General features: G+C 39.6%; 1 pseudogene; it reads right to left on the bottom strand.

Moving 5' to 3' along the window:
- Nucleotides 1-7601: 7601 nt before the first annotated feature.
- Nucleotides 7602-15799, bottom strand: LOC114220019 (glyceraldehyde-3-phosphate dehydrogenase pseudogene; annotated as a pseudogene).

The following is a 15799-nucleotide window of genomic DNA, read 5'->3' as shown; positions in this document are numbered from 1 at the left end:
GATTAGAGGCAGACTGGTGAGAGTCTTAAATACCAAAATGTAGAGTTTGGATGCTAAATTTTATCCTGTAGTTATGGAGGAACCATTGCTGTCTGCACAGTACTTGGGGTCCTGAGTCTAGGAAACTCTTTCTAAGTTCCCTTAAAAACTACCTGGAAAATGTTGTGGCATATGATTTCCAAGCACATGTTAACTGACACAGGGTGAACTGACCTGCTTCCTGTAAGCATCTTCTGCTGCTCCCTCTGCTCCAATCTTGACAGAGAAGAAAATGAGAAGTTGTAACTCTTCCCATTAGTCTACTTTGTGGTGTACGCAAAATTGACAAGCATCAGATACAACCAGGAGTAATTCCTATCCATCACTTATTTATTACCAGAATGGCCCCATCCAAATCAACCAATCCTTTCTGAGGTCTATACAATAGGGATAACATCAGGGTAGGTCTTAGAATTAAGACTCTAGAGGTTACCTGTTCTAGGAGTTTAGATCTATATTTTTATTTTCCACTTCGTTAGAACACTACCCTTAAGTTTTATGAGTCATAGATCTCTGGAGTGCTCTTTCTCACACCTAGCATAAAAGTCTGTTGGGCGCCTGGGTGGCTCAGTCAGTTGAGCTTCTGACTCTTGATTTCGGCTTGGGCCATGATCTCGGGGTCATGAGATCGGGCCCCTGCGTTGGGCTCCTGCTTGTCAGGGAGTCTGCATGGGATTCTCTCTCCCAGTCTCTCTGCCCCACCCCCAGCTCACATGCTCTCAAAAGGGAGGAAGGAAGGATGGAAGGAAGGAAGGAAGAGAGAGAGAGAGAGAGAGAGAGAGAGAGAAAGAAAAGAAAGAAAGAAAGAAAGAAAGAAAGAAAGAAAGAAAGAAAGAAAGAAAGAAAGAAAGAAAGAAAAAGAAAGAAAGAAAGAAAGAAAAAGAAAAAGAAAGAAAGAAAGAAAGAAAGAGAAAGAAAGAAAGAAAGAAAGGAAAGAAAGAAAGAAAGAAAGAAAGAAAGAAAGAAAGAAAGAAAGAAAGAAAGAAAGAAAGAAAGAAAGAAAATCTTAAAAAAATAAAAGTCTTGTGACTCAGTTTCAGAAGACTGTCCAAAACTGAGAACTAGTCATTTAGACCAACTTTGCTTAGAAAACTGTTTTACCCAGGGGTACCTGGGTGGCTCAGTTGGTTAAGCATCTGACTCGATTTGGGCTCAGGTCATGATCTCAGGGTTGTGAGATTGAGCCCCCGCTGGAACTCTGTGCTGGGTGTGGAGCCTGCTTAGGATTCTCTCCCTTTGCCCCTCACCCCCACCGCCACCCCCATGGGCACATGCTTGCTCTCTCAAAAAAAAAAAAAAAAGAAAGAAAGAAAAGAAAAGAAAAGAAAGAAAACTGTTTTACCAAAATATCTTAGACAGTTGACACCTGATTGAGTCAGATTCTTACTCAACCTTCCATGTGTGTAGGCTGCAGTCCTAGGGTTCACCCTTCCTTGCTCATGCCTTTAGAACTTGCAGATGTGTGTTATCTGCTCCTTCTGTTTGGTTAACTTCAAGAGCTTCTAATCTTTTTATAACCAGTTCTGTTGGCTGTTATCTAGATTCCGTGTAGTGCCTTGTCTATTGTACAATTTAACAGATCTCCACCCTCCTCCCTGGCTATTAGAAGAGCAATATAATTATTTAACAATGTGGTAGAGTCTTGTATCAGATAAGCTTCTTTGCTGTGTGTGTGTGTGTGTGTGTGTGTGTGTGAAAATTATCACCTGAAGGTTTTTCTTAAAGTTGGATTTTTACACAATTTTCTGGGCTAAACACCAAATAAGAGCCCAGAGCACCCTTCTGTCAATAGTCCCCCTCCTCCTCTATCCATGCTTGGAGAGACCGCTGTTGTTTTCTACAACCTGAACAAAGTAATCAGACCTATTATTTCAGTTTGGCAGCTCTGTCCTTGTTATTTTCCCATATAATCTTACCTCTTTTCTGTGCCGGTGTCTTTCTCTGTGTGGCTCCAGAGACACTGCAATCTCCAATTCCATACCCGTCACATAGGATACCTGAAAAAGTAATGGGCTTTGGGTCAAGAGAGGTAAGTGTTCATCCCGGCTCTGCCCCTAATGATGTGACCTTGCCAAGGCAGTTAACTGCTTTGGCTTTCAAATTCCTTACTTATAAAATACCTAGGGAACACATACTCTCTTTTAGGTTTGTACTCTGTACACCTTCACCTCTGAAACACCTGTCCTCACATTTATGGGTTTTCTGATTCATTCCCAGTCACCCAGCAGAGAACTGCTTTGACTTTAGTTCAGTACTTGACTCTTAATTTTGCCAAATTTCTACTCATATGCTTTCTTACTAACTCTGAGTGGCTCAGCTTAAACTTAACATGAAGGATCTCATACATATTTCTAAATATTAGCCATAGATCTGCTAACTCTTCTCTGTCATTTAAAAAATAGTAGTCGCAAAATTTTTTAAATAAATAAAAATGTTAGTTATATAAATTTTGAAGTATAATTCATAATTTAAAACTGAAATTGTATATTTCTTGATCAACTTGTGAAGTTATTGACAACATTTTTTCTTAAGAAAAAGAGGTTGAATTAGGAGGGCAATAACCAGATGTATTATGTTCATGGAAAGGCAAAAAATAAATTCCAAATGTGGATTTGAAAACCCTCTCCAGTCTCTGGAAAACAGTATGGAGTTTCCTCAAAAAGTCGAAAATAGAGCTACCCTATGACCCAGCAATTGCACTACTGGGTATTTACCCCCAATATACAAATGTAGTGCTCCGAAGGGGCACCTGCACCCCAATGTTTATAGCAGTAATGTCCACAATAGCCAAACTATGGAAAGAGCCTAGATGTCCATCAACAGATGAATGAATAAAGAAGATGTGGTGTATAGATACAATGGAATATTATGCAGCCATCAAAAAAATGAAATCTTGCCATTTGCAATGACGTGGTTGGAACTAGAGGGTATTACACTAAGAGAAGTAAGTCAATCAGAGAAAGACAAGTATCATATGACCTCACTGATATAAGGAATTCTTAATCTCAGGAAACAAACTGAGGGTTGCTGGAGTGGAGGGGGGGTGGGAGGCATGGGGTGACTGGGTGATGGACATTGGGGAGGGTATGTGCTATGGTGAGCGCTGTGAATTGTGTAAGGCTGATGAATCACAGACCTGTACCCCTGAAACAAATAATACATTATATGTTAATAAAATTTTTTTAAGAAGGAAAGAAAAGAAAACCCTCTCAGTCTTTCTTGAGACTTACAGGGTCTTTTCTCCTCAGAGCCCATCTCTCCCTGGTTGCCATTTCAAGGAGAGCTGATTAGAGTACGGCAATAGAGTTCAGTGTTCCAGGAAACTCCCCAGGGTCTGGGCAGGAGCCTTAAGATAGGAGGTACCTATAACTCGAGTCCAAATCCTTGCTTTATCAGATACCTCCAGCCAGGGTGAGGACCAGCTAACCACAGTGACATGCAGAAAGTAGCCCACAAATTTTACTGACCACAAGCTACACCCAGCTCTGGAATAACAGCCTCCTACCCTCATACCGTGGTTATTCTAGGGGAGACAAAAAGGAGGGGCATCTTAACTTCCAAGGCGAACCTATGTGAAAATTGAGAAGAGGCTGAGTGTGTCTTTGGTGGTGTTTTCCTTTGAATGTAAGTGTATATCATAAGTTAATCCCTAGAAACTTGAGGAGAGGTGCTGCAGAAACTCCTTATTGCTCTGGTTGATCTCCTCTCCAGCCCTTCTTTCTTGGCTAGATTCAAGCCCCCTCCATCTCAGTGGCTCACCTGTTACAAGTGCTTGAGGGGTCATCCGGTCTTCAGCCTCACCTTGCCTTCAGGGTCAAAGTGCTCTCCCGAAAAACTGTAATTCACCCCCATCCTTCACTCACTCCTGATCACCCTCAGGATTCAGTAAAAGGTCTTCACCAGTACCTACCCGAAGTCCTCTATAATCTTGACCCTTCATATTTACCTTGGCTCACTCTACATTCTTCTTCTCGCTCTTGCATGGTAAACGCCAGCACTGTAGTACTTGCCAGGTACTACTTCAGACTTCTAGTACTCTGGATTTTCTCTTGGACCCTTACCCTCTTGTCCACTTCATTAATTCACATCCAACTCATTTGATAGGTATATAGATACAACTTATCTGCAAACTTCAAAACCCAATTCATAAATAGTTAATGGGAAAAATAGTATTTTGTTGTTATTTGTAGTTGCAAAAATTCTTATTACTGGTAATATTCAAGGTTTTTCATGTTTATCAGTCACATACATTTCTTATTTGAATAATTTAATTCTTTTATCTATTTTTCTATTTTTATAGTATTTTTTTGAAAAGCAATGCATATGAAAAAATAAAGCAAAATAAAAGCAGGGGCGCCTGGGTGCCTCAGTCGGTTAAGCATCTGCCGTCAGCTCAGGTCATGATCTCTGGACCCTGGGATGGAGCCCCACATCACCTCGAGCTCCCTGCTCAGCGGGGAGTCTGCTTCTCCCTGTCCCTCTGCCCCACCCTGCCTGCTTGTGCTCTCTCTCTCTCTCTCTCAAATTAAAAAAAAATCTTAAAAAAAATAAAAACAATGCATATGCTATTTCTCTACAAAGAAGACCCATTTGTTTGCCATGTATGGACAAAACTTTTTCTTCCAACTTACTGTCTTTTAATATCCTATTTCAGTGAATACTTTTATTTCACTGTGAAGCATTTGCTTGTAGTTAAATTCTATCAAAGTTCTATTGCTGATGTTAGCTGCTTTGATTTATTAATTATAACAGTAATAAAGCAATTATTTTCTAATTTTTAATAAATTGATACATGCAATTGACAAGAATAATAACAAAACCCAATTTTGTAAGTCACAGAGTCGGGGTTCAATAAAACCATTGCTGAGTGAAATAGTGCACAGAAAGCCAGAATCCAAGTGGTGAAGTTATAACCTTTCTATTTTTGTTTAAGTCCCATCTTTCTTCTGATTTCCATGGCTTCAGAAGTATCAAATACCAGATGCCAAAACAAGGATCTAAGCAAGTGCTAGTTTACCTCCAGTTCCTAGTAACTCTCAGAAGATGACTGTGCCATCGGGAAGAGACCTTAAGTTTTCTCCCTTCTGGAAGAACACAGGAAGTACAATTTCAACCTTACCTGGGCTGGTCAGTCAAACTGTATGGACATTTTACTTGTTCTTTTGATTATACTTGGTCCAGAACTTCTAAAGCCATCAGTTACTAGTACCTGCCCCCAGACCTGCTATGATAGTCTGGCCTCTTGAGCATTTACGTAGTTAAATTTGGGCGAACTTGGCCAGAATTTTTAGGGCTGTTTCCATCCCACACACTACCAGGACCTAGGTCCTGCATTAGGTCATGACTGGTGTCCAGACGGAGTGGGGGAAGGAGGTTCAATAGTGGTCTCTGGCCTCAGTTTTCCTCATGTGATTGCTTAAGGTTCTGAATCATATTTTCCCAATACCTTTCATATAATGTGAGAGATTAGCTTTTCTGGGAGAAATTTAACATCAAGGATATTCACAAATCCTACCAAACAATATAGAAAACCTTTTGGATTCCATTTTAAAGATGACACAAAAACATAAAATTCATGCAACTTGATATGTGTTGAGCACTTCTCTGGGGATAGAGTAGATCTGGAGATACATAAAGCATGATACTTGTAATAAGTCATAGTAAATACATATAAAAGATGAAAATAAAAAAGCTAAAACTTTTAAAGTATAATAGCTTAAGAGTCTAAAGTAAAAAAGGCAACTCAAAAGGATGTAATATAATAGTCTTAAAAGTCACCTTTTTATAAGCAATGCCTTCGCCAATATTCTACAGCAACACGACATGCTACACTGTTGGGATCTGACCCCAGTTCTTATCTCCAGCCCCAGCCTCTCCCCTGAACTCCAGACTCCCTGAGGAATTGAGTCTGTACGCCACCAAATGCTGCCTTCTCCACGCGGGAGCTTAATAGGTTTCTCAAACTTAACACATCCAAAAGGAAACCCCAAATCTCTATCTTAACACTTGTTCCTCCAGTGACCTCCTTCATCTCAGTTAGTGGCTGCTGTCATTTTCAGTGCTCCAAAAACAAAACTGTATCCTCTTTCTCTCTAACATCCAATCCATCACCAAATCCTGTTGCGTCTATGTTTAAAGTATTCCCATACCTCTCTCCACCTCCACTGTTATCCTCCTCGTGCACGTTGTCTTTTTCCTGGACTATTGCAGTCTTCTCTTAGCCGATCTTCCTGCTTCTGTCCTTGCCTTCCATAGTCTATTCCTTACCCAGTAATCAAGGTGGCAGCTTTAAAATATAAGCCAGGTTATATCACCCCTCTCCTCTGACCACTTCAGTGGTTTTCCACATCACTCAAGGTAATATCCAAAGTCTACAGCCTACTATCATCCTCCACCACCTCCCAAACCTATTTTGCTCCTTCTCTGCTTTGTGAAGAACTGCTATGATCTTGATGTGTTACTACTTTCTAGAATATAAAGTTAGTCTTTCAACTAAGGCTAACCATATAGTGCAGAGCTGCATATCAGAACAAAAAAAACACATGTCAACTGAAACTAACACTCCTGGTAAAGGAGGATAAATAAAGTTGTATCTTGTGTTATCCAGTAACGTACATTCTGCCAAATCAAACTTAACAGGGACCTTCAGAGCCAGATGGGAAGAACTCATCAAACGCTGCTACAGCTTTTTTGGGGGTAAGGGACAGAGTCATCTATTAATTTATGCACACACAGACATGTCATTTCTTTTGTATAGTGAAAACATGTAAGATCTGGTCTTTTAGCAATTTGGAAGTATGTAATAGAGCATTGTCTATAATCAGTATGCTATGTGTGAGATCTTCAAAATTTATTCACCTTTTAGTTGCAAGTTTGTATCTTTTATCCACATCTCCCCAGTTCCCCCAGCCCCTGGTAACCATCGTTCTACTCTCTGTTTCTACAAATTTGTCTGTCCTACAAATTCCACATATAAGAGATACCATACAATATTTATCTTTCTTTGGCTTATCTCACTAAGCATAATGCCCTAAAGGTCCATCCATTTCGTAGTTAATGGCAGGATTTTCTTTTTTCTCATGGCTGAATAATATTTCATTGCATATGTACCACATCTTCTCTATCCGTCTATCCATTGATAGACATTTAGGTTGTTTCCATATCTTGGCTATTGTGTAATAAACACAGGAATACAGATTTCTTTTCTTCCTCTTCTTCTTCTTCTTCTTCTTCTTCTTCTTCTTCTTCTTCTTCTTCTTCTTCTTCTTCCTCTTCTTCTACTTCTCCTCCTCCTCCTCCTCCTCCTCCTCCTCCTCTTCCTCCTCCTCCTCCTCTTCCTCCTCCTTCTTCTTCTTGGCTGGGTACAGTATAATTTATTGATAGTACATGACAAGGTAGGGCTCCTCAAGTCCCTCCTTTTCTTCAGGGGGTCTGGGATGGAAACTACGGAGGTTGGAAGATACTCAGTATGTTGGAGGATGAGTTGGGGCAAGGACTCCCCAACAGCGGAGGGCCTCTCTCTTCCTCTTCCTCTTGCTAGGCTGGTGGTCCCGGGGGGGCTTTTACTCTTTAGAGGCCATGTGGACCATAAGTTCTACCACCTGGTTGCTGTAGCCAAATTCATTGTCATACCAGGAAATGAGCTTGACAAAGTGGTCATTGAGAGCAATGGCAGCCCCAGCATCAGAAGTGGAGGAGTGGCTGTCACTGTTAAAGTTGCAGGAGACAACCTGGTCCTCACTGTAGCCCAGGATGCCCTTGATAGAGACCTGTGGTGCCTGCTTCACCTGATACTTGATGTCTTCATATTTGGCAGCTTTCTCTAAGCAACAGGTCAGATCCACAACTGACACGTTGCGGGTGGGAACACAGAAGGCCATGCCAGTGAGCTTCCCATTCAGCTCAGGGATGACGTTGCCTACAGCCTTGGCAGCGCCAGGAGAAGCAGAGATGATGCTCTGGGCAGCCCCTCAGCCATTACACCACAGCTTCCCAGAGGGGCTGTGCATGATCTTCTGGGTGGCACTGATGGTAAGGACTGTGGTCATAAGTCCTCCCCCTGATACCGAAGTTGGCATAGATGACCTTGGCCAGAGGGGCCAAGCAATTGGTGGTGCAGGAGGCATTGCTGACGATCTTGAGGGAGTTGTCATACTTTTCATGGTTCACACCCATCACAAACGGGGACATCAGCAGAAAGGGCAGAGATGGTGACCCTCTTGACCCCATGCTTCACGTGAACCCCAGCCTTCTCCATGGTGGTGAAGACCCCAGTGGACTCCACAACATACTTGGCACCAGCATCACCCCATTTGATGTTGGCAGGATCTCACTCCTGGACAAAGAAGAAGATGGGCTTTCCATTGATAACAACATTCCTGTTCTCAGCCTTGACTGTGCCATGGAACCTGCCGTGGGTGGAATCATACTAGAATGTGTAGAGCATGTAGTTGAGGTTAATGAAAGGGTCATTGATGGTGACAATATCCACTCTGCCAGAGTTAAAAGCAGCTCTGGTGACCAGGAGCACAATATGGCCAAGTCCATTTACTCCAATCTTCACCACCCTATCTTGGGGATGTGGCTAGTACTGCACCAGAAGATGCGGCTGTCTGTCAAGCAGGGAGAAGCAGAGAGCCCAGATATCTTTTCAAAATCCTGTTTTCATTTCCTTTGGACCCATACCCAAGAATGGGATGGCTGGATCATATGGTAGTTATATTTTTATTTATTTATTTTTTAGAGAGAGCAAGCATGAGTAAGGAGGGGCAGAGGTGGAGGAAGAGAGAGAATCCCAAGCAGGCTCCAAGCCCATCACAGAGCCTGATGCTGGGCTCGATCTCACGCCCGGAGATCATGACCTGAGCCAAAATCAGGAGTGGGCCACTCAACCAATGGAGCCGCTCAGGCACCCCTGGTAGTTGTATTTTTAATTTTTTGAGAAACCTCAGTAATATTCTCTGTAGTGACTTAACCAATTATATTCCCACCAATAGTGCACAAAGTTTTCTTTTCCTCTACATCCTCGCCAACGCTTGTTAACTCGTCTTTCTGGTGATAGCCATTCTGACAGGTGTGTGGTGATTTTTTAATGTGGTTTTCATTTGCATTTCCCTGATAATTAGTGATGTTGAACATTCTTTCATTACCTGTTGACCATTTGGATGTCTTCTCTGGAAAAATATCTGCTAAGGTCCCCTGCCTATTTTTAATCAGGTTATTTGTTTTTTGTTGTTGTTGAGTTGTATGAGTTCTTCATATATTTTGGATATTAACCTTCTACCCAATATGTAGTTTGCAAATATTTTCTCAGTTCTATAGGTTGCCTTTTAATTTTACTATTTTTTTTTCTGTGCAGAAGTTTTTAGTTTGTTGTAGTCCCACTTGATTTTTGTTTAGATCGCTTGTGCTTTTGATATCATGTCCAAAAACTTATTGCCAAAACCAGTGTCAAGGAGCTTTTTCCCTATGTTTTCTTCTAGGAGTTTTACATACCAGGTCTTTCTTATGCTTAAGTCTTTAATCCACTTCAAGTTAATTTTTATGAGTGGTATTAAGATAAGGATACATACTTTCCTTTTATCTTCCTTTTCTATAATCCTTCCTTCTCCTTGCCTCCTTCCTTCCTTCCTTCACTCCCTCTCTCCCACTCTTTTTCTTGTTCTTGTTCTTCTTCTGTTTATAAAGTTTTCTTTTTGTCTTTAAATCAAAACCGTGTGTGTGTGTGCATGTGTGTGTGTGTGTGTGCATTTGTGTGTTGGGGGGTAGGCTTTTTAAAGGGGTTTTCCAGTATTTACTTTATGAAAATTTTTTTAAGTTTTTCTCTAACTTTTAATGAAAGCCAAATGTTAGAAATAGTAATTAAAATGTTTACATTGAAGTAGATTGCTAGATCTGCAGTGTAGCCAAGCCTGCCAGCTTTTGATAAATTAGAATGAGCTTCACAGGCTGGTCTTTTTTTTTTTTTTTTCTAAAATGCCACAGTGTCCAGAAAGCACTTCCACCCCACACACCACCCTTGTTTCGGATCAGATGAACTGAGCAAAGAAAATGCCTCCCAACATGGCAAATTACCCTCTGTATCAAAAGAAACCGGAAGATGTTATCAATGAGAGGGAAGGCTTTAGAGAGCATGAACATCAGGATTTGATGTAAAGTGTGATCTTTGGGCTTTTACCAAACTGCCCTTCATTAGGGGAAACATCATTCCAGGTCATTCATGTGACTGTCATTATACCTTGATCAGTCCAGTTTCCAAGGACACATTTCAGAAAATAAAAACAGAAAGGGAGGCAAGGAACCCTTCCTAGCTTCATTTCCCGTAAATGCCCTATGTAAAAAGCTTTCCCAGACCCCCAGAAGCACTTGTTTCACATGCTCCTGAGTGAATAAACCTTCTGTAGTCTGGAAACATATCATTTTGAAAAGTTTCCACACTTTCTGGTGCCACAGACTTCTGGCAAAATATCTATGGAGCCTTCACATAATCCCCCATGCAGCACTGCCTTCTTAATGAAATAAAGGAATTGCCAGTGAGCAAACCTTGCTGATTGCCCTCCATATTTAGATCAGACCTTCTGATCAAGGAATAAACCATTCCACACTTCCCCAGAATTTGCAATGTGTTGAGAAATTATCATGTAGATCTGTGGTGCTTAACAATGGCCACACATGGAGATTATCTGGAGAGCTTTGAAAAATTTGTTGCCTGTGATCCACACCTAGAGACCTGGGAAGGACAGGTCATCAGTATTTATTGAAAGCATTCACACACACTCCCTCCCACTAATTCTGATAGATAGCTGGACTAACAACTACTGGCTATTGAAGGATTTCCAATATTTAGAACTCTGTGTTTTCATTGTTGTGAGATCTTCTTTACTGTCGCCCACTAACTTAACTAACTTAAGCCTCTCATTTGGCCAAATCAGTTTCATTATGTATGGTAGGGTCAGAAACTTGAAACTCTTGTTTTTCAAGTGATCTTTAGGTATACATGTCCTTACCGTGTCTGTGGAATGTTCTAAGTTTCTCTAGTGGTAGCCAGGTTCTTCAAAAGAACGAGATATAACTTGATTATTTTGGAAATATTCAGTAAGTCTAGGTGTTAATATATAAATAGTTTTCAAGTCCATGTTTAGCACCTTAAAAATCTATCATTCATTGTATAAAAAAAACAAAAATGGCCAAAGACTCATTCTCAGATATTAGAGGGCTTCTTCTCTCAAGGAAACTCAGTGAGAGAAACACAGGTTTTAGTTTGGTTTACATAAATATGTGTGTGTGTGTGTGTGTGTGTGTGTGTGTGTGTGATTTAGATTTTGTTAAAAAGAAAAAAAAGTATCAGCAATATTGTCCACACTTTTATAAACATGAAAAACTATATAGCCTTATGAAGGTAAGAGTCATACAAATAAAATGTGTCTTAATGCTGCTGCTGCTGCATTTGTGGCAGATTAATTAAATAAACCATGCCAATCCATTTATGCTTAAGCAAACCAAAAAATGATGCTCTCTCCCACAATAATCATAATCCTTTTCGAATTCCATCTGAAAAGCTGTAAGAGAAAAATTTTAAAGGCAAATTTTTTAATGAAATAAAAGGTTTGGGTTTTTTTGTAAAGATTCCCACGGTTTGAGTTTTGCTGATTGCACACTCATGATGTAGTTCAACATTTCCTCTGCCCTCCATATTTCCGCAAATTGGAAGCTGGATCCAGAGGCTTGATCAGACTCAGGTTGTACACCTTTGGCAAGTTCATAGGTGGTGATGTATTCTTTTATCAGGAGGCACATGATCTAGCTCTTTCTGTGATGTAAGTAGCCTTTGATGCTTGATGCCTAGATACATGAATTGATTAGGGATTGAAAGATGGTGATATTCTACCTTTGTCATCTTTTACATTTATTGGCTGCAATACTTATGTAAAGAAAAATACTTCTTTCATCTACTTTAGATTACTCAATAGTATAATTCATACAGAAAAGACAGGTAATTTCTTGATTCTTTCCTCTTATTTACCAGTGTTCAAAATAATTAACTGATTCTTTATCATCATTTAAGGGTGACTAATTAGGGCTTTTGTTCAGATTATTATGAACCCATGAATTTAAACATATTTGATTGTTCTGCTTGTTTTTATCAGACTGCTCCCATGTGTATCAAGCTACCCGTCCAGTGTTTTAAAGACAATGGTTGATACCTATGCCAGATACATATTTATTTATTATGTCTTTTCTTGTATGTACCATCAAAAGGTTGGAGTTGGATAGATTTGCTAATCCTTAATAACACAACTTAATAACACAATAAAACCTAGTTTTATGAACCTGTCCTTCTCATTTGTGCTAAATAAAATGACAACTCTTCCAAATACTGGAAAACATACAATATCACAAATCCATTCTAAGTTGGCCATTCTCTATATACACATAAAATACACATAATTTTCAACTTCACTCAAGTAAGTAAATAAGTCAATTATCAGTTAATTAATTAATCTTAGTGCCTAAGAGTCATGGAAAGAGAAATATGAGCTATTCAACCAGCAGAGGGAGTACAAGTTAACTGACAAATCCAACCTCCCAAACTCTGCTTTCCTATTGGTGAAATCACTGATAATGTTTTGGAGAGAAGGAAGATACCAGGAACAAGACAGGACATATCTGTGCTTCCCTGCTCTCTGTTGGATGCAAAGAAACAACACTGATTCTTAATGAAGGGAAAATACAACAATAAGGGGAAAAAAGTATTCCCCTGAATTTCATCAGAGCCTTCTTTCTCAGAATTCAATACGTCATTGCCTATAGCCTGATTGATAACTGTCTTGGTGGATTAAAAAGGAGGAAGATATGATTACCTCTCTCTTTGTAAATTTAAACAATAGAGGCATCCAGAGGTGATATGAATTCTCTATGGTCACATCAATTCAGAAGTAGAGGCAAAATTTAATATAAATCATCCAAGTCCCATCCCAGCTTTTCTCATGGGGCATCTATCAATGACAACTATTTTAAAGGGAAAGAAGTTACAAAAATATTTTGCAGGTTTTCTGCTTGCCTCTGCTAATAATGATCTAGTCAAGGCAAGAATAAGAGCTTGAGAATATAGAACACATGAGCGCTCCCTGATTTCTTTGCAAATTTTCCTCTGGGGTTGGTGCGTTAATTTCTAATCAGTCTGAGTCAATAACATATGGTTGTCAGTGCCATTGTTGACTCTCAGGATTTCTTGTCTCAGTCCCATAGTTCCTAAAGCTTGGGGCTTGGGGTCACTGGCAGGGGTTTCGATTTGGGGCTTTCTATGTTTACACAATAGGGCAAGTCAATATCTCTCCTGTATCAGTGAATTCTGGACTAAACTGATCTATCAAGCATTGTAGACAAATGAAGACCTTTAGGGATGGAAAGAAGGCTCTCTGGAAGTCTCCTCTGCTTTTACATTTCATTGAATCCACACACTCTCACTTGCTCCCCACAGAGATCTGAATGCAGCTGAATAAGAAAGGAAGAAAAGTCTCATGAGAAGAATGGAATGCTCTTACAATATTTTTAGGCTGCAGTGTATACTGAATTCCATTCACACGGTCCTGCAGGAGGTTTGGCCCATCTTCACAGAGCATGCCCCAACTCCTGCTTATTGCAACAGATATGTACATTTCTCAAGGACTGACAATAATTAAAGAAAAAACAAACTGGGAGGTTCTTTGCATAGGATTGTTGAGGCAGACTTTCCCTTTTTTCTTTTGTTGATACCTGTTTTATAAAAAAGGATGATAAAATGGTGTTGGAAAGTTCAAATTTCTCTCCAACTTGATGGACTCCTAATTGTATACCTAATTCAAACCAATTTTGGAGATAATGGGGCTACTTCTAATTTTCCAAGAAGCTAATAAAAAGACTAAGAAGTTTTTGAAAAATTGACCATCATTTTTAAAGAAATAAAATTAATGTGGAAATAACTGTTTTATGAAAAAAATGAAAATTTTTCCTTGGAGACACAGGTTGAATAAATGAGGACTTCTTGGTGGAGGCCATAAATGAATGAGTTCCATTCTTGCTTTCATTGAACTCAAAGGGTGCAGGTTTCTACTTGCGTGTTCATTTGCCTTTATTCTGTGAATCTAATTTGTCTATCCCACATCAACAGACAGCAGGGCCTCCTGAAGTCCATTCCTTCCCAGCCCAAGAGGCTTCAAACTAGAGGCAAGACTTCAATCACTTCCAAGTGTTCTAAGACACCCAAGTCTGTGTTAAGCTCATTTAGCTGTGTGAAATACTGAGTTAATGAAGTCAAAGTCATTGGTTCAGATATACATAAGATGATTCTGCTAATCTTGTCCTCCCATGTGTCAAATAAATACATTATTACCAAACATATCTATCCCCACTGGCATTGTATATCCATTACTCACTAAGAGGAGAGGGTAGGTAGATACGGATGGAGACAGATTGTACTAAACTTGCCTCAGCCATTTATAGCTGTGTGAACTTATGTAGATTTTTTAATGCTTCTGTTTCCACACCATAATAATAGCAACTACCTCGTAGGGTTGTTGTAAGGATTTAGTAGATTATTCATGTTATATGTTTAACACAAAGATAGGTACATAGAAAATGCTCAATAAGTGTTATTTTAATTTCAACAATGCTGTTGGTATAGTTGTTGTTATTACTGTTATTCTTGTTGGACATTTTAAAGCCTGAGTTCCAATGTGCTAATTGTCCATAAGTACATATATGTTATTATATGTATATTATAGCTCAAGTTCCTTTAGCATTGGTACATACTGGCTTTAAAACTCAGATCCACAAGGTACACAGAATCCAGAGATGGCAATAAACATTCATGAAAGCACAAGAGAGGCAGTAAACCTCTACTGTCAGAGCCACTTCACATATCACACACTTAAATCAACTAACAAAGCTGACCAGCAAGTAACTCACTGGTGCTCACTATGACTTTTCAACCTACTGAGGATGTCTTCTAGTGATGAAACTTAAACAGATATTAGTAATGAGGAGTGTGGGTATAAAAAGAGACATGAAAAATATGGTCTCCCCTCCTAACAAATACAGAGTACAGCCATTTATCTGTTTTGCCTTTTGGGAGAAAAAAAGAAATGAATTAGAAGAGTTTTCTGTTTTGTTTTCATTTGTCCTCTTTTAAAAATAAAACATGACATTAGTTATAGAAGTCACAAAAGTCCAACAAGGGAATGAATAATTCCCTGATAGTTTAGAGAAGTATTAATATCTATTTCAGATCATTCCCATACCATTTTCAAGTGCACATCGACACAACTTAAATGCAGTCAATAATTTTTCACTCTTCTTTAGCTTGGGTGTGTAACCTAGCTGAGAAGTACATCTTTAAGAAAGATGGAAAAAGAGACTATTCCAAGTACTTGTTTACATTATAGTAGAAGCAGTGACAAAAGGCGAGCAGTCATGAATACTATTAAAAATACCAATTTCTAGACAACTCCTCCTCTAAGCGATTCTGATTCAGTAAGAATGGGGGAGCACCCAGGAATCTCTGTTTTCAACACTTGCTCTGTGATTCTTACGATCTGACATATCGGGGACATCAATCATCTGTAGCTTCTGCTTGCCCGGCATCTCTTCTTTCTTCTGATAAAAGCACCTCAATTTTCCTTTGAGAAAGCCCTCCTCCCCAGCTCTCAGCTCCTGTGGGAGGTCGGGGCTGATCCCACCACCAGCTCCATAGGCGGTCTCGGTCCCAGGCCTGTTCAATCAT

The sequence above is a fragment of the Eumetopias jubatus genome, unplaced genomic scaffold (genome assembly GCF_037043125.1).
Source record: "Eumetopias jubatus isolate StellerSeaLion01/CBP00866 unplaced genomic scaffold, mEumJub1_p1.0 scaffold_14, whole genome shotgun sequence".
Lineage (NCBI taxonomy): Eukaryota > Metazoa > Chordata > Mammalia > Carnivora > Otariidae > Eumetopias > Eumetopias jubatus.
The sequence above is the reverse complement of the archived record's forward strand: the minus strand, read 5'-3'. Positions and strand labels throughout refer to the sequence as shown.